Source organism: Pan troglodytes, chromosome 11 (assembly GCF_028858775.2).
Source record: "Pan troglodytes isolate AG18354 chromosome 11, NHGRI_mPanTro3-v2.0_pri, whole genome shotgun sequence".
Lineage (NCBI taxonomy): Eukaryota > Metazoa > Chordata > Mammalia > Primates > Hominidae > Pan > Pan troglodytes.
Genome location: NC_072409.2, coordinates 47837104 through 47855478, shown reverse-complemented (window position 1 = coordinate 47855478; position 18375 = coordinate 47837104). Strand labels below are relative to the sequence as shown.

The 18375-nt window shown below is 40.4% G+C and overlaps 1 protein-coding gene across 2 annotated transcripts in view; it reads right to left on the bottom strand.

Moving 5' to 3' along the window:
* Nucleotides 1-18375, bottom strand: part of DIRAS2 (DIRAS family GTPase 2) — a 33224-nt gene that overhangs the window by 9921 nt on the left and 4928 nt on the right. The window contains exon 2 of one of the 2 annotated variants that reach the window (XM_003951472.5): nucleotides 6277-6394. The exons of the other annotated variant lie outside the window; for it this stretch is intronic. The gene's annotated coding sequence lies outside the window, so the exon portion shown is untranslated. The remainder of the gene's footprint in view (nucleotides 1-6276; nucleotides 6395-18375) is intronic. 2 annotated transcript variants of the gene reach the window in all.

Below are 18375 nucleotides of genomic sequence, written 5' to 3'. Positions count from 1 at the left end.
AGCATAATAGCCAAAAAGTGGAAACAGCACAAATGTTTGTAACTAATGAATGGATAAGTAAAATGCGATCTATCCATTCCATGAAATATTATTCATCAAGAAAAAGGAACTGGTACGTACTGCAACATGGATAAATCCTGAAAATATTATGGCAAGTAAAAGAAGCCAGTAGCAAAAGACCACACATACTGTATGGTTCCATTATATGAAACATTCAGAATTGCAAATATACAGAAAGGGTATTTGTGGTTGCCTAGGGATGGGGTGGGGTAGGGACTGGGGGGAAACAAGAAGTAACTGATAATAGGTACAAGGTTTCTTTGGGGGAAATGAAGTGTTCTAAAACAGTGGTAATGGCTGTACTGTAAAACCCTGCGAATGTACTAAAAACCGCTGAAATGTACACTTTAATGCGGGAATTATATCTCAGTAAAGCTTTTACTTAAAAACAGACATGAGGAGGGCCAGTAATCCACTGCATATAGTCCATTATCTACTGAAAATGATTCACACATATAGAGCATCAGGTCACAGACCCCAGTATGAGAAATAACCTGTTAAAGGTAACAGACCTCAGCTTTATTCCTACTAGGCAAGTAATTGAAATATCCCAAATATTCACAGTAGAAGATGAACAAACCCTGAAATATTCATACCATGAAAAGCAGTACCCTAAATTAACATATTAATACCTTAAGAAAAAGCAATACAGGCTGGGCACGGTGGCTCATGCCTGTAATCCCAACATTTTGGGAGGCTGAGGCAGGTGGATCACTTGAGACCAGGAGTTCGAGAACAGCCTGCACAACATGGTGAAACCCGTCTCTAGTAAAAATACAAAAAATTACCCAGGCCTTGTGGTGTGTGCCTGTAATCCCAGTTATTCGGGTGACTGAGGCATGAGAATTGCTTGAACCCAGGAGCAGAGATCACGCCACTGCACTCCAGCCTCTGTGACAGAGTAAGACTCTGCTGTCTCAAAAAAAAAAAAAAAAAAAGAAAGGAAAGAAAAAAAGAGAAAACAATACAAAAAATGATACATGCAACAACCTCTTTGAACCTGACGGTGGCCTGCTGGGTGCTGGAAATATTACATATCTTGATGTGGGTGGTGGTTACACAGATGTTAACATTGTTGTTATATGACCATTATCTAGATTATCCTATCTTATTCATTTAAAATTATCATGAAAATAAAATTTCAAATTTAAAGAATCTTTGAAAACTCAAAAATCCAATAGGATACATTTTCAGATCCCAGTTAGAGGAATAAGAGTGTTGTGAGATCAAGTATGATAGAAATAGAAAGTAAATCTTTGATTTCACAAAGCAGAGGTTAAATAAAGACTGAGAAAATTTTAGTTAACTGACATTGGGGGGTGTGAAGGGAGTAGAAGTTATGTTACAACAGGCCTGGGAATGATGGAAATGGAAGAGATGGCTAGAAAGACAAGAAATGTAGATTTCTCTTGAAATAAATGTGGAGATTAAGGAAAGGAGAAAGAATGACTAGTATAAGGTAATGCAGGGTTAGAGAGGTAGGAAAGATTCTGTATAGATCTGGTGATGGATAACTGATAGAGCAAATCTTAAGGAAGCAGGAGTCACCGGGGTCTAGGATGCAAATAGCAGGTCCGTCTTCAAGGAGGGGAGGAAAGAGAGAAGAGAGGGCAGGTGTTAGTTCAGAAGCGCAAATTAAAGCTGCCCAGACCAAGCCAAATCACTCAACTCACAAAGAGAGCACGAGAAAGCCTGATTGCATTTTAATAATTTTTTATAAAAGTACACTTTAAAACAAAAAAAAAATTGACACAATGTATGTATTTGGTTAAAAAATGTAAGGAGATTATAAAATGTTCTTTTATGCATAGTCAGTACCCTTCATTCAGGAGCCCCCCAGTTTCTCCTTTCAGAAATAACAACGGTTTAAAAGAATGAGAACTTAGTCATCATCTTCTGATGTCCACAACTATAATTTTAAATCAGGCACTTATTGTTTGAATAACAGATCTTTGCATCTTGACTTACTGACTTTGGACCATATCTATCTACAAAATTAACACAATGACATTCCTTCCTCCACTACCCTGATTTTTGTTATAAGAAAAATAAAGTTTGCATCAGCATTTAAGATTTCCAGCTATGTTATTTATAGTTTGTTCAAAATATATATGTGTTCTGTGCTTTGCCACAGCCTGTTTCTAAATCCTACCAAAAGGCCGGGTGCAGTGGCTCATGCCTGTAATTCCAGCATTTAGGAGGCTGAGGCAGGAGGATTGCTTGAGGTCAGGAGTTCGAGATCAGCCTGGGAAACATAACAAGACACCATATGTACAAAAAATACAAAAGTAAGCTAGGCGTGATAGCACACACTTGTGATAGTAGCTACTCAGGAGGTTGAGGCAGGAGGATCTCTTCAGCCCAGGAATGTGAGGTTGCAGTGAGCTGTGATCACACCACTGCACTCCAGCCTGGGCAGCAGAGCAAAACCCTGTCTCAAATAAATAAATAAATAAATACGTACATACATACATTCATACATACATACATACATACCCTATCAATAAAGAACATTAATAGGATTCTGTAACTATTTTTCACTGCAGGAGTAGGTAGTAGGACTGGACCCACTGAGAGAAGGATAATCTTCTTTCATCAAACTTTGCTAATTGAAGAATAATTTTCTGTCAGTAACATTTGGATCTTACTTTTTTCTGGAGTTTTTTTTTTTCCTCTAACTCTTAGCTGCCAATTTTGATATTTCAATTTGTCTCCTTTCAGCCATTTCATGTGCTGGTATAAACAATACTAATAAATTATTTTAGATGGTATTAAAATTTCTGAATTCATGGCCTCTCACTTGATTGATAGAGTCCTGAATGCAGCCCAAGTTCAAATTCTTTCTTCTTCAGATGTTATTTCATTTTTAAGTTTAGCATCCAGGCTTGTTAATGTAAAATCCAAAGCCAGTATGATTATCTTTCCTTTGTAAGAAATTTGTGTTTTTCCTTTCTCTTTGGAAGAGTTAGAGTTTTCTATCTAACCTTGGATTTATGAAGATTCACAAGGATCCATTCGAAATTGCTTTTTGAGGGCTGGGCGGGGAGAGATGGGATAAAAACCCAATTTTTCCCAAAGCCTGGGGACACTTTCTTCTATTTTAAAAAATTACAACATTCCAACCCCTATATCTTTTCTCTTTCTGAAACTTCTATTAGATGATGGATTGATTGTACCTATTCTCGATTTCTCCAGCATCTTCTATTTTTAATAACCTTTCTTGTACTCTGATTTTCCCTTTTTCATAGAAGTAGTTTCTTATCTTAGGAACTCTGATACCATGCTGAATTTCAACAAGAATGCTCATTGTCATTGGTTGTGGCTGTTCTCCTCGCTTATCTGAGCTCTCTGTGTCTCTGTTTGCTCATTTTAATCCTTTTTTTTCATCTGCTCGTTTCCCCAAATGTCTGCTGGTCTGTGGTTTTCCATTTGATTTATGAAAGAATCATCACATTGGCTGGGAGAGGTAGCTGGAGTGTGAGTACTCTTGAAGATGTGCAGTTCTGTTTATCGACAGGCCATCCCCTGAATGGGAAGTCTGGGATGACTTGATACACACCCCTGTTATTTTCCTTTTCTTGAACTTGGTTGAGCTAAACTGTCTCAACACTCCCTTATACTCCAAAAAAGCTTATACATAGACAGAGGAAGGAAAGGATTAAGAAAATAAAAAAAAATCCATCCCAAAGTGCATAAAATACAAAAATATATGTCAAGAATTCAAAATGAGACCTCCTAGGCAGTGAAAATCAGTATTAGGCCTATTGGGCCTAGATTCAGGGAAAATGCATTTTGATTTGCTGAGTGACACAAGTTTCCCATTCAATAATATTTTAGAAGAAACTTGAATTCTTGTGAATGAGATAGAAGCATGATCTCAGGCAAAACAAACCCACAGCCTTTATCTGTATTATACGCTAAATTAATCCTGCTTGAAAACACAGTTATGGAGCTGGGCATGGTGACACACACCTGTAACTCCAGCTACTTGGGAGGCTGAGGCAGGAGGATCGCTTCAACCCAGCTGCTCAAGACCAACTTGGGTGATACAATGAGACCCTGTCTAAACAAACAGTCAAAACTAGAGGGAAAATTATAGATTGGAAGAATTCGGATCTTTAAGAGTAAATGTTTGGAAAAGGTTGACAATTTAGTGTACTATTCTGCCCTAAATGTTCTATCTACAGCCTAAGCTAAAAGGTTTACAAAGCTAAAAGGTTTACGAAGCTAAAAGGTTTATACAGATTGTCTCTGCTCAATTACTGACTTGGTTTCTGTGAAATGTTATTAGCTTTAAACAAATCTTATATTTGAAGTTGGTACATGGGAGCCCCTTAAAACTCTTAATAATACAAGGTGAATAATGGTCATTAAGAAACAACAATCGACAAAATGTAAATTCTTTAGGTAGGAAAGTGTACTTTTATATATTTTTAGAATCTTGATTTAAATAAATGTTTACTTTATATTCCTTCTTAGCTGAATCTAAAAAATGATAGATTTGTTAGTGGGAAATGTTTGATCATAAAAGAGACTTAAACATCCATGGCTCAACTTTATCCAGAAAAGCAGAATGCTTTTCCAGGAATCTTGTATTGTAGTGTTATAAAGACATCTTCCCTGGCAGTGGGGCAGGTACGGAAGCAAGAGACAAATCCAGAGGGTCTCAGCTGCTCATTTCAAGATGCATACTACCTGCAAGAATGAAGTCAGTGGAGATAAATGGGGCACTTCTTGGAATGGTGGGGATAGCATAAATTATTTTTAAGGTTTCATATCCAAGAGGCCAATAAGCCCACAGCTTAAGTATACAAATAAGTTTCACTTATATTTGTCTAGAACAATTTCATTTGGGGAACATATGATGGCCAAAAACTCCAAAGAGCCAAATAAAACATACTTAATGACACATTTTTTTTTTTTGAGATGGAGTCTCACTCTGTCACCAGGTTGGAGTGCAATGGCGCGATCTCGGCTCCCTGCAACCTCTTCGGCCTCCTGTAGCTGGGACTACAGGCAGGCAACACCACCTGCCTTGGCCTCCCAAAGTGTTGGGATTATAGGCGTGAGCCCCCACGCCTGGCCGCTTAATGACACTTTTAAGACTGCCCAAAGCCTAACTACATTTTGGGCATTTTCTGATCTATTCATTTTCTATGTGAGTAAGGAAAACAAAAAGGAAAATCATGTGAATAACAAACAAGATTGTTGTCTTGGTCAAGGGACTGGTGACCAATGACCAATGCAGCATGCTAACCTCTGCAGGGAAATAGTTACACAAAGATAAAGTCAACTGGAGCACACGAATCTGCGTGTATGGAAAATAAAGTATTTGATGCCAGTTATGAGGGCTTGATGCACTACTGTGTGCAGCTCAGACTATTTAATTCACTGTCAGCCCGTGGGCTACCTATGTATTCTTGGTTAGGTGAATTTCTAGCGTTAGCCACCTAAAAGTTTACAATATTGGCAAGGTACAAAAAATGATTCTTTCAAACAATCATGAATTATTTTGTTTCTCATGCTTTTGGTGTCATTTGAGAATCCATTACTGAATCTAAGGTCATGAAGATTTACTCCTATGTTTCTCTTAACAGTTTTATGGTTTCAGTTCTTATGTTTAGGTCATTGATCTATTTGAGTTAATTCTTATATATGGTGTGAGGTAGGTGTCCAACTTCATTATTTTACATGTAGATATCCATTTATCCCACCACCATTTGTTGAAGAGATAATTCTTCCCCCATTGAATGGTCTAAGTCCCCTTGTCAAAAATCAGTCAACTATAAAGGTGAGTTTATTTCTGGACTTTCAATTCTATCCCATTGCTCTATATGTCTGTGCATATGCCAGCACCACCCAATTTTGTTTACTGTAACTTTGTAGTAGATTTTGAAATTGAGAAGTATGAGTCTTCAACTTCGTACTTCTTTTTCAAGATCTTTTATCTATATGAGGCCCCTTGTAATTCCATACAAATAGATAAATTAGGCTTCATCAAAATTTTAAAAATTTGTACAGGAAAGGGCATTACCAAGAAAATTAAAAGAGATCCTTCTTGGCCGGGTGCGGGGACTCACGTCTGTAATCCCAGCACTTTGGAAGACTGGGGTGGATGGATCATGAGGTCAGGAGATCGAGACCATCCTGGCTAAAATGGTGAAACCCCATCTCTACTAAAAATACAAAAAAGTAGCCAGGCGTGGTGGTACGTGCCTGTAATCCCAGCTACTCAGGAGGCTGAGGCAGGAGAATCGCTTGAACCCAGGAGGCAGAGGTTGCAGTGAGCCGAGATTGTGCCACTATACTCCAGCCTGGGTGACAGCAGGAGACTCTGTCAAAAAAAAAAAAAAAAATAGAGAGATCCTATGGAATGGGAGGAAACATATATCTGAAAAGGATGTAGTATACAGAATATATAAAGAAAAGCTTACAACTGAACAACAAAAATACAAACAAGCCAACTAAAAAACAAACAAAGAAGTTGGGTGCAGTGGCACATGCCTATAGTCCAAACTACCAGAGAGACTGAGGCAGGAAGATGGTTTGGGCCAGGAGTTCGTGTCCAGCCTGGGCACCATAGCAAGACCCCATTTCTTAAAAAAAAAAAAAAGACAAGAAACTTGAATAGATATTTCTCTATAGAATACATACAAATGGCCAACGAGCACATAAAAAGATGTCAACATCATTAGTTATTAGGGAAATGTAAATCAATGAAGTACCACAATGAAGTACTGCTTCACACCCACTAGAATGGCTGTTTTTAAAAAACAGAAAATAAAAAGTGTTAGCAAAGATAGAGAGAAACGGAAACCCTTGTGCATTGCTGGTGGTAATCTAAAATGGTAGAAAATCTGAGGAAGAAATCAAAGATAGAATTACTGTATGATCCAGCAATTCCATTTTTGCTGGAAAAGAAACGAAAGCGGGGACTCTAATAGATATTTGTGTGCCCGTGTTCACACAGCAGTATTACTCACAATAGCCCGAAGGTGGAAGCAACCCAAATGTCCATAGAAAAGATGAATGAATAAACAAAATGCAGTATACATAGACAGGTGATATAGTTTGGATATTTGTCCCTGCCCACATTTTGTGTTGAATTGTAAGCCCCAATGCTGGAGGTGGGGCCCGGTGGGAGGTGTTTGGATCATGGGGGCAGATCCCTTACGGCTTGGTGCTGTCTTTGCAAAGGTGAGTAAGTTCTCGCAAGATCTGGTCATTTAAAATTGTGTGGCATTCCTTCTCCCCACACCCCCAACCTGCAACTCTCTATTTCTTCTGCTTTCACCATGTGAAGTGCCTGCTCCCTTTTTGTCTTCTGCCATGATTGTACGCCTCCTGAGGCCTCCCCAGAAGCAGACACCGCTATGATTCCTGTACAGCCTGCAGAACCATGAGCCAACTAAGCCTCTTTTCTTATAAATTATGAAGTCTCCGGGATTTCTTTATAGCAATGCAAGAATGGACTATGGCAACAGAAATATTATTCAGCCTTAAATGGGAAGGAAACTCTAGCACATGCTACAACACGGATGAACCTTGAGGACATTATGCTAAGTGAAATAAGCCAGTCAAAAAAGACAAATACTGTATGACTTCACTTATAGCGGGTACATATAGCAGTCAAATTCACAGAGAGAAATAAGAATGGGAGTTGCCAGGGGCTAAGGGAATGGAAGAAGGAGAGTTGTTGTTTCATGAGTATGGAGTTTGGGTTTTGTGAGATGAAAAGATTCTTAGAGATGGATGGTGGTGATGGTTGCATAACAATGTGAATTTACTTACTGCCACTGAATTAATTACGTGCTTGAAAATGATTTAAACGGAAAATTGTATGTTATATATATTTTACCATAATAAAAAGATATGACTGTATGTATAAACATTTTTAGCAATAACCGAACCATGAATTAAAGATAATGTCCATAACGAACATAATTGGCAGTATTAGCTAGGCAGACAGCTCCTCCTTATTCATCCACACTATACAGTAAAAACAGCAAGGGTCAGGGGTTGTGGGGCAAGGGGAGGGAGAGCATTAGGACAAATATCTAATGCATGCCGGGCTTAACACCTGGATGGCAGGTTGATAGGTGCAGCAAACCACCATGGCACGTGTATACCTATGTAGCAAACCTGCACATTCTGCATAAGTAACCCAGAATTTAAAGTAAAATTTAAAAAAAAGAAAAAGAAAAAAAAATAGCAAAGGTCTCATCTAATCCAACAAGATGAACAAAACAAAACTAATGTCTTGAGAAGACCAATTAAAATGCACACCTTCATGCTGGCCTTAAGTTCCTACTGTATTACTGACTGTGTGAAGCCATCACTATTAGCCACGGCATCTAACACTCAGCCCCTAGACCTGTGCTGCCCACACAGTGCCACTGGCCCCTTGAAATGCAGCTGGCTGAACTGAAATGTGCTGCCCTGGATTTTGAAAACTTAGAATAAAAAATTGTTTTTAACCTCATTCATAAATTCTGATATTGATTACAAGTTGAAATGATCATCTTTCATAGATTTGTGAGTATATCAGTACTTTACTGCCACCCACAGCTGTGATCATCTTGCCATTTCAGACTGGGGAGACTAGGTGGCCATTGTCATTGCTGATCCTGTGAGAATGTAAAACTGGATAATATATGAAATGCAAAATAAAACAAAATTTATACACACACACACACACGTATTTTTTTTGAGACAAGGTCTCACTCTGTTGCCTAGGCTGGAGTGCAGTGCCTCACTCATGGCTCACTATAGCCTCAATCTCCCGGGCTCAGGTGATCCTCCCACCTTAGCATCCACAGTAGCTGGGACTACAGGCTCATGCCACCACACCTGGCTAACTTTTTGTATTTTTTGTAGAGACAGGGTTTCATCATGTTGTCCAGTCTGGTCTCGAAATGCTGGGCTCAAGCAATCCACTTCCCTCGGCCTCCCAAAGTAGTGAGATTACAAGTGTGAGCCACCTTGCCCAGCCTAAAAATATATTACTTTTTTTTTTTTTTTGAGACGGAGTCTCGCTCTGTCGCCCAGGCTGGAGTGCAGTGGCGCGATCTCGGCTCACTGCAAGCTCCGCCTCCCGGGTTCACGCCATTCTCCTGCTTCAGCCTCCCGAGTAGCTGGGACTACGGGCTCCTGCCACCACGCCCGGCTAATTTTTGTATTTTTAGTAGAGACGGGGTTTCACCCTGTAAGCCAGGATGGTCTGGATCTCCTGACCTCGTGATCTGCCCGCCTCAGCCTCGCAAAGTGCTAGGATTACAGGCGTGAGCCACCACGCCTGGCCAAAAACATATTACTTAAAATTAATTTCACCTTTTTACTTTTTAAAATGTGGTTACTACAAATACAAAATTACATATGTGGTTCACACGATCGGTACTGCTGGAGAACATAAAAACAAATCTCTACACTTTTTCCAGCACAGTTTAATAACACATAATGCTTAATCCAATGTGTTACAAAATTTAAATAAGCTTGATTTTTAAAAAAATGCTTAGAATCCTCTTTTGAGGTTTTCTATTAATAGTGAAAGGCAAAAATCCACGAGCCACTGGAAAAACATTTTCCCGCTGTGGTAAAATATATACAATAATCCACCGGAATGTATGGTACAAACTGAAATTCACTTCTTTCTCAAAATCTTATGGGAAGACATATAGAAAAAAAAAAAAAACTGCTGACGGTGTGAAAAAAAGCAATACAGTTGTTCCTTTGTATCTGTGAGGGATCGTTTCCAGGACACCTGTGAATACCAAACTTTGTGACACTCAAGTCTCTTATATGTAATGGAGTAGTACTTGCCTATAACCTATGCACATCCTCTTGGATACTTTAAACCATTTCTAGGTTACTTATCATACCTAATACAACTTAAATGCTATGTAAATAGCTGTTATGCTGCATCATTTAGGAAATAATGACATGAGAAAGAAAGTCTACATCTTCAGTACGGGCACAACCATCTTTTATTCCCATTTTTTTTTTCAACTGATTGAATCTGCAGATGCGGATGCCACAGATACAGAGGGGCCAACCCTATTAGAAGTTACACACAGAGCTTTGCTAAATAGTTAGGCAAAAGTACAAATGTTCCCAATAAACCTCAGCTCATTTATTATTTGCTAGAATGATTCTCTTTCAACAATAAGATACTTTGATACATATATTCTTCTTTCAGTGCTTATTTATGCGCTTATCTCTGTTCTTTTTTTCTCTCTCTCTCCTACTCCCTACTCGAATATCAATATCTTTGTCTCAGTCAATAGCAACAGGAAGGCAGGGACTTTTGGTTCATTCTCCAGCACTTCCATGCCTCTAGCCCAATGTCAGGTACGTCAGAAACACTCAGCACATATTGACTATTTGCTGTGGAAATACATTTTTGTGTGTGTGATCCAACAAAGGAAAGTTGTAGCAGCGAAGAGAATTCAACTATAAAAAAGTAAATAAAGTGTTTTGAAAAACTCTGCTTAAAACCACTCAAAGGTTGGCAACGGCAATTGAAATAAAAACTTACACAAAGATATGTGATAACATGATAGAGGTGAGTTTACTGCATCATTTATCACTACACTATTGCAGAAAAGATCTTGAAGCCAAAAGTAGGCAGGAGCTACTGGATAGCATGCACTTGGATATGTTATTTTTCATTTATAAAAATCAGACTTTTAAAATACAATAGAGTCTTTCCAATACTTTACATGGAGATGTGCAGCAACCATGAAAGTATTTTCTATCACACAATGGTTTGCTAGTTACTCTGTAGCAAAAAAAAAAAAAGTTGCAGAACTAGTATCAAGGTGAGTATTTTTCTTTTATACAAAAAGCGCTGTTTTAAGTTTATTGATGTTTTCTGCTAGGTAGGTCTTCAGTAGCATACTATATAGCAGAGCAGGTATTTTCCAAAAATATGCATACTTTCTTCATCCCCGTAATTTAAAGGTGAGAGACACAGTACCTGCTTTGGAAACCTAATCATCCTATAGAGACAGCATTTTGGAAAGGGACATATAAAAATGATTCCACCCTTACATGAGATAGCCCACAGCAATGTAAATGTGTTCTTAAAATTAACTCTCCAATCAGCACAATTAAGAACCTGAAAATCAAATTTATAAATTAATTTTAAAGGCTGTCCAAATGCAGGATTTCCTTGAGTGTGGAACCATTTGACAAAAATACATGAATAAAATATATTTTTATTACATATCAAAAATATGTAGTGAGCATCAAAGTTGATGAGAGACCAGGGAAGGACTCCCTGAAAAGTTGTTATGTTAGTAAAAATTTGAGAGAGGTAATGGCATGAACTCTGTGGAAACCTGTGTGTGGGTGGTGGGGTTCTTCTGGCAGAGACAGCAGCAGGTGCAAACACAGACGCTTGTCCAACATGCTCAAGACACACGGATAAATTCTTGAATGGAGAGAGAAAAGCAGATGAGGTCAGCAAAGTAAAGGGGCCGGGACAGGCAGGTCATGTAGAGCTTTGTAAGCACAGGGAAAAGGTCAACTTTTATTCTAAGAAGAACAGGAGACAGCTGGAGGGTTTTGAGCAGAGAAGTGATAGGGTGGGACCTCCATTGTAAAAGTACCCCTTTGAGGGCCTGCAGGCCAAGGGTCGGGAGCGGAGGCAGGATTCCAGTCAGAAGTCTCCAGCAACAATCTTGATACATGCCAAGGGTGGCTTGTACCAGGGTAGAGGCAGCAGGAGAGGTAGATCAGCACCATCACTGCAACTAGCTCGCCCGTGAGAGAGCCCACACCCTAGCTTTGCTACTCTTCCTTCGCTGCTACTCAACTCACTCAGTCAGTGGGGGCATCTGAGATGCCATATCATTCATATACCTGCACCCTCAACTGCAAACCCATGGCCAGGACCTCTCCCTAAAACTGCCGGCTCATATACCCCTCTCCTGTCTCAACATCTCCCCCTGGGTGCCATGCACACATCCCAAATAGGACATGTGCAAGTCTAAACACCCTGTAACACCCGAAACTGCTCCCCTATAGTTTTCTTTGCCTCAGTCAGTAGCAACATTATCCCTCCAGTCACCCAGGCCAAGAACCTTGAAGTCCTCCTTACCTCCTCTTGTTCTCTTATACTTCAAGTCCACTCCATCAGCAACATTTGTCAGTGATATCTTCCAAACTCTTCCAGACTCCACCATGAATCACTTTCTCCATTGTTAGCAGGCTCTCCAGGCATTATCATCACTTACCTGCATGACTGCAGCAGCCTGCCGGGTGATCAGTTTGCCTCAGGCCCTGAGCCACTCCAGTCAATCCTCTACTCAGGCTGCAGGACACGTCATTCCTATGCTCAAAACCCTCCATCATTGGCCCTGTCTCCCTGACAGTAACAGCTAAGGGGCTCTGCTCCACACCTTACCCTCATTCCCACCATTATGCCCCAGCTCACTCAATTCCAGCCACACTTTATCCTTGCTCCTGGACTCACCTGGCATGCTTCTGCCTCAGGACCTTTGCCCTGGCTGCTTCCACTACCCAGACCCTCTTCCCCCAGGTAATCAAAGGCCTCACTCTCTTGCCTCCCACAGGCCTGTGTTAAAATATCACTGGCTCAGTGAGAATTTCCCTGACCACCCTATCTCAATTTTCAACCCTATCTTCAACCCAGTAGTCTGTGGCATCTTCCCACTTTATTTTCTCCAGCATACATTTGCTTTAGAACATAGTATGCAATTTCCTTTTTTAAAAAATTTGTGTTTAATTCCACTATATTAAAAACTCCTTAAGGGCTTTTTGTCTGTTCCATTCATTCCTGTCTCCCAGTACTTGAACACTGCCTGGCCCATAAGAAGTGTGCAAGAAGCATTTGTTCAGTCCATGCATGAATCTGTGTTTTGCTTCTAATGAGCACACTGGGAAGGGCAGGCTAAGCGACTTGCCTTAGGCCAGAACAACGTAAGCAAAGATCTCTGGCTTCACCTCTACTTTGCTGTAACATGTGTTTCTGTGGGCTGGGCAGGATCTCAGATGGGGCTTCCAGGCTGCAACCACAGAACACTAGTGCAGAACATGCGGCTATTTCACTGACAGGGCAGTGCTGCTACTTGGTGATATCCATGGCTCTCTGTTGTAGACGGATTAATAAAGCCAGACCAAGACCACGTGCCCCAGGCAGGCCCTAGGGAAGGAGACAGCACGGACCCTTTCACATCCTGGAAGGAGAGTGCCACCGTGGGTTGCCAGGGGAAAGCCATGTGAGGCGAGTCTGGAAAAGAGGCCATGCTGACATCACATGCGGCTTGTAGAGGGCAGAGGGCAGCCACTGAAGGGGCCCTGGCTTCCCTGTCAAGTGGACAATTTGGTCAAAAACAAAGGCAGCTTGGGCTAAGGTGAGAGCAGAGGAGGCAGAAAACAATTATGGTGACATCAACAGCAACTAGTGATGGGTCGGTGGGAAAAGGGGTTGAGGTAGACTGGAGGAGAAGGAAGCATCAGAGAAAATTCCTAAGGTTTCCAACTTACAGAACTGCATAGCTAGGATGAGATGATTTGCTGAGAGAATCCTGGACAAAAGACAGGTTTTATGGGAGGAATCATTGGCTTAATTTTCAGGATGCAGCCCTCCAAGTGCCTTTGGGACAGTCAGGGGCTCACATCAGGTAGACAGGTGGATACATGTCCAGGGCTAGCTATAGCATCTGGGATAGGAATGCACATTTGGGAGCTACCTGCATTGAGGTAGGGATGGAAGCCAAGTGTGTGGATGAGATCGTTTGCAAGAACAAAGAGAAAGGAGTGGATGACTTGGACACAGCCTCAAGAGACTCCATAATTTGATGTTTGGTAAAAGCAGTGGATCTGCTTTTGTGAAATGGCACTAAGAAGTGAAGTCAAATGAGAACTGGCGAGTGCCCACTGGATGCAAAGCAATGCAAGTCACTGGTGAGCCTGGCAAGAGGCGCTTCAATGGCACCACAGGGTAGAAGAAGATTGCAGTGGATTGAGAAGTAAGCGTAAAACGTAGAAACTGAGATAGGCAGCTCAGAAACACTTCCTGAGACTTTGGTTGTGAATCAAAGGAAAGATTTGAATTGGTGGCTACATGGTACACAGTTTTGATTTGTTAAGTTTTTAAAAATTAATTTTCAAATACAGATATATAGACGTGTATACATTTTAAAGAGAAGGTAACAGCTGAATTTACTAGCAAGATCAAATGTAAGTTCCTGCTGAGGGTCAAAAGGAAGTGCTATGGTCAGAGTGGGGAGGCTCCCTCTGGTCCCCCTAGAAATGCAAGGGTGTCCAGTCCTGAAAAGGTCCTCCTGTGCCTGTGGAGCATAAGAAGAGTGATGGAAAAAGAGTGAAGTGACCTTGGATGATATCTGAACATGAGGTCAGAAGGAAGACAATGAACCAGGGGCCCACACCCTTGCTGAGTGAAGAACAATTTCCAGGAGGTCAGAAGAGAGCAACGGCATACAGTAAGGACCTAGGAGCCATTAATCAATGAAAATTTATTTGTGTCTGCTCCATGGTGACCAGGCAGGTTAGCAATAGGAGGGAATAGTTACCAATGTGTCTAGAATCCAATGATCAATAACCTCATACAGTCCTAATACCTGAGGAGCTCTTGGCAGGCTTCCAGTCAAGGCCAGGATGCCCAGGAGCTTTACACAGATGAACATCTCAAGGCTAGAAAAACAAGAATATCAACCAAGACATGTTCTTTCATATCCAAAACCATATGAATTCAGAGTCAGGAACTCCTATGGGGAGATGGGTCTAGTCAACAGAGGAAAGGAACATTGGCAAAAGGAGGAAAGTGGATTTAACCAGATAAAAAATAGAGTCCCAGTTGGTCCAATGAAAACAGAAAGATGTATAGGAGAAAAGGGAACATTTTAACATTCATTTGAGAGTGTGAGCTCTGGTAAATTAGAAAGGGCTGAAGCTGAAGCCAGAATTCCATCCAGAAATAAAGTACAACTCTAAGACAATGGGCTTCGTGCCAACTTGTGAAAGAGAGGAATAAACCTGAGACACTGAGAAAGAAGAAACACTCAAATATTCATCAGATAGCAACGACCCAAACAGCCTGAATCCTTATTACCTAGCTAGAATCCAGAGGTTCTAGGCAAGTTTCATCTTTAAGACACCTTTTGACTTACTTAGCTCTTAGTAGCCCCGTTTTACAGATAAGAGAACTGAGGCTCTGGATGGTTAAAGTCACAGAGAATTGTTGCACAACTAGTGACAGAATCCACATTTGAACTCAAGTTTAGGTAAGTCCAAACACACTTGGAAGAGGAGCAGACAATCACAAGAGCCTAGGGGACCAGAAACGTGGTCTAGGCTTCGGTTAAAACAAGGAAGCTCTGGATGAACATTTCACGCCATGCAGGTATCTGGGGACAGAATCTTCATTAATGTTTTAGTGCACCTAAGCATAGTAATCATAGCTAATCTGGGAAAGCACTCAAACCAACCCAAATTAGTAAGAACTGAACAAGGAGCGCTGGATTCTAAACTGTTGCAGAAGGAAGCCTTTCAGACTAACCTAAAATATTGCGAAGCAACTTTGAAACTCATAAAATATTCATTTAAAAATGCAATGATAATGTTAGGCAGCTTATAATGGATAACTGTGTATGTTTTCTGACACATCAGAAATGCTCTACATGCTTCATGTAAGGTCCACACCAAAAGCTGAACTCTGAACAACTACACCACGAGGTCAAGAAAACACATGTTTGGAGGAAAACATGGGTTATACTTACATCATGGGATATTTAACTCATGATTTGGATGTAGCCTTAACACTAGGAGCAAAAGTGTCCTCATAAGCCTGATCAGAGAAGGCCCAGGCCATGGGAGACTAGAGTCAGAATAAGGAGTCTCATTTGTCAGTCTTTGCCGGTCTTAAGAGAAGGTAATGGAAGACAAGATAATATTTAGTATTTACATGTCTTTCAATGCTGGGGTAAAAGACTCACAGTTTCTAATTAGTATAAGTTTCCTATTTAGTACGAGTGCTACAACCAAGAGGTCTGGGTTCCATCTGCAGCCTCAGGATTCCAGGGCAAGACCCTTCTGCCCCGAACATAGCTTCTGTTTACATAATGGAAGTGGAACAATTCAGTGGAATCTGGAATTGTCCTAAAGGATAGAGAATACAACTGAATATTCTTTTTTTTTTTTGAGACGGAGTCTCGCTCCGTCACCCAGGCTGGAGTGCAGTGGTGCGATCTTGGCTCACTGCAAGCTCCGCCTCCCGGGTTCACGCCATTCTCCTGCCTCAGCCTACTGAGTAGCTGGGACTACAGGCGCCCGCCACCACACCCGGCTAATTTTCTGTATTTTTTAGTAGAGATGGGGTTTCACGGTGTTAGCCAGGATGGTCTCGATCTCCTGACCTCGTGATCCACCCGCCTCGGCCTCCCAAAGTGCTGGGATTATAGGCGTGAGCTACCTGCATTGAGGTAGGGATGGAAGCCAAGTGTGTGGATAAGATGGTTTGCAATTATGGTGCCCGGCCCTGAATATTCTTACAGAATGCCTCTGTAAGAATAAACATATCACCAAAAAGTTACCACGCAAAAATCAACAATATTTTGTTTGAAATGCAACAAAATATGACAAACTTGAATATTTCTACAATGTGGTAACTTCATTGGCTCATTGTTTCACATTAACTCACAATGGCAACTTACTCAACATGATTTTTTTCTCAGTCACCAGAAATGGTCTCTTGTCAAAAGCATAAACTGAATGGTAGTGGAACATTTAGCATGTGACTAAATGATTTGAGTGGTCATTGCTAAGGGAGCAGCATTGTGATCAAGTGTTAACAAAATGGTACATAGTCAAAGAGAGACAGATATCAATTGATAGCTATTTAGTCAGAGAGATAGACAAATACATGGAAGCATGGTATACACAGTGTTTCATGTACAGTTGCTCCTCAACTTACCATGTGGCTACATTCTGATAAACCCCTCATAAGTTGAAAATATCATGTCAAAAATGCATTTAATCCAACTAACCTACTGTATACCATAGCTTAGCCTTGCCTGCCTTAAACGTGCACAGAACACCTTCGTTAGCCTACAGTTGGGCAAAGTCTTCTGGCATCATAGTCAATTATAGAGTATCAGTTGTTTCCCTTGGTGATCATGGGGATAACTAACAGCTATGGCTCACTGCCACTGCCCAGCATAGTGAGAGAATATCATAAAATATATCACTGCATATCACCAGCCCAGGAAAATATCAAAAATTGAAGTACAGTTTCTACTGAATGTATGTAGTAGTCCCACCATTGTAAAGTCAAAACATCATACATTGAAGCATTGCAAGTTAGGAGCCATCTACAGATTTGTTCATATTAGTATATATAGAGCCAGATTGTGTTTTTTAACAGCTTCAGAAGACTCTGCTGAGGGATAAGCTATCATTTATTAACCACTTTCTTGCTATTTTCAGTCTTTTGCTCAATGAAAACCTTATACTTAAATATTTCATGTTTCTGAGCCTATCTGTAGAGAAAACTCCTGTAAATGGAACTGCAGAATCAAACGGTAGGTACACTTCAAATTGGGTAGAGATGGCCTGTTGCTGTTGAAAATTACTATCAAGTTCTCCATCACCTGTCCCATGAAGGTGTATGAGTGCTATTTCCCCAAAGCTTGCATAATATGGTGTATTATCAAACTCTTTGATCCCTTCCATTGAAACAAGATGTCTGTTTCTCATTACTGAATTAATTGCATTTACTTAATTTGGGTGACATTGAGCATCTTTTCTGTTAAAAGTGATTGGTATTTGTATCTTTGAAACCGGTGTGTTCTTGTTCTTTGCTCGGTTTTTAGTAGTTTGCAGGGATGGTATTATCTTAGATTAAGGCCGTGGCTCTCCAGCTGTGCTCGAAAGAGCAGCACTGTCCCCTTCACTGGGACCTTGTTAGAAATGCCTGTTCCCCGTTGAGTCAGATCAGCTGAATCAGAGTCGCATGGGTTTGAAGTCAGCAATCTCAGGCTTAGCAAGGCCATCAGGTGATTCTGATGCTTACAAAATTTGAGAACCACTGTATTTTAAAAAATTAGGCCTCATCTGAAATATGTCGCAAATATCTTTCCTTTGATGTTATCTATTTTTTATTGTCTTCTGGACAGAAATTTAAAATTTCTGTATATCCAATTTAACAAACTTTTCCTTTTTAGTATTTCAGTTTGAGTTCATCCTTAAAAAGTCCTCCCCTACCCTGAAACCACTAAAAATTCTCCCATATTTACCTCTTCATTGTTTATGTTTAAATATTTGTTACAACAA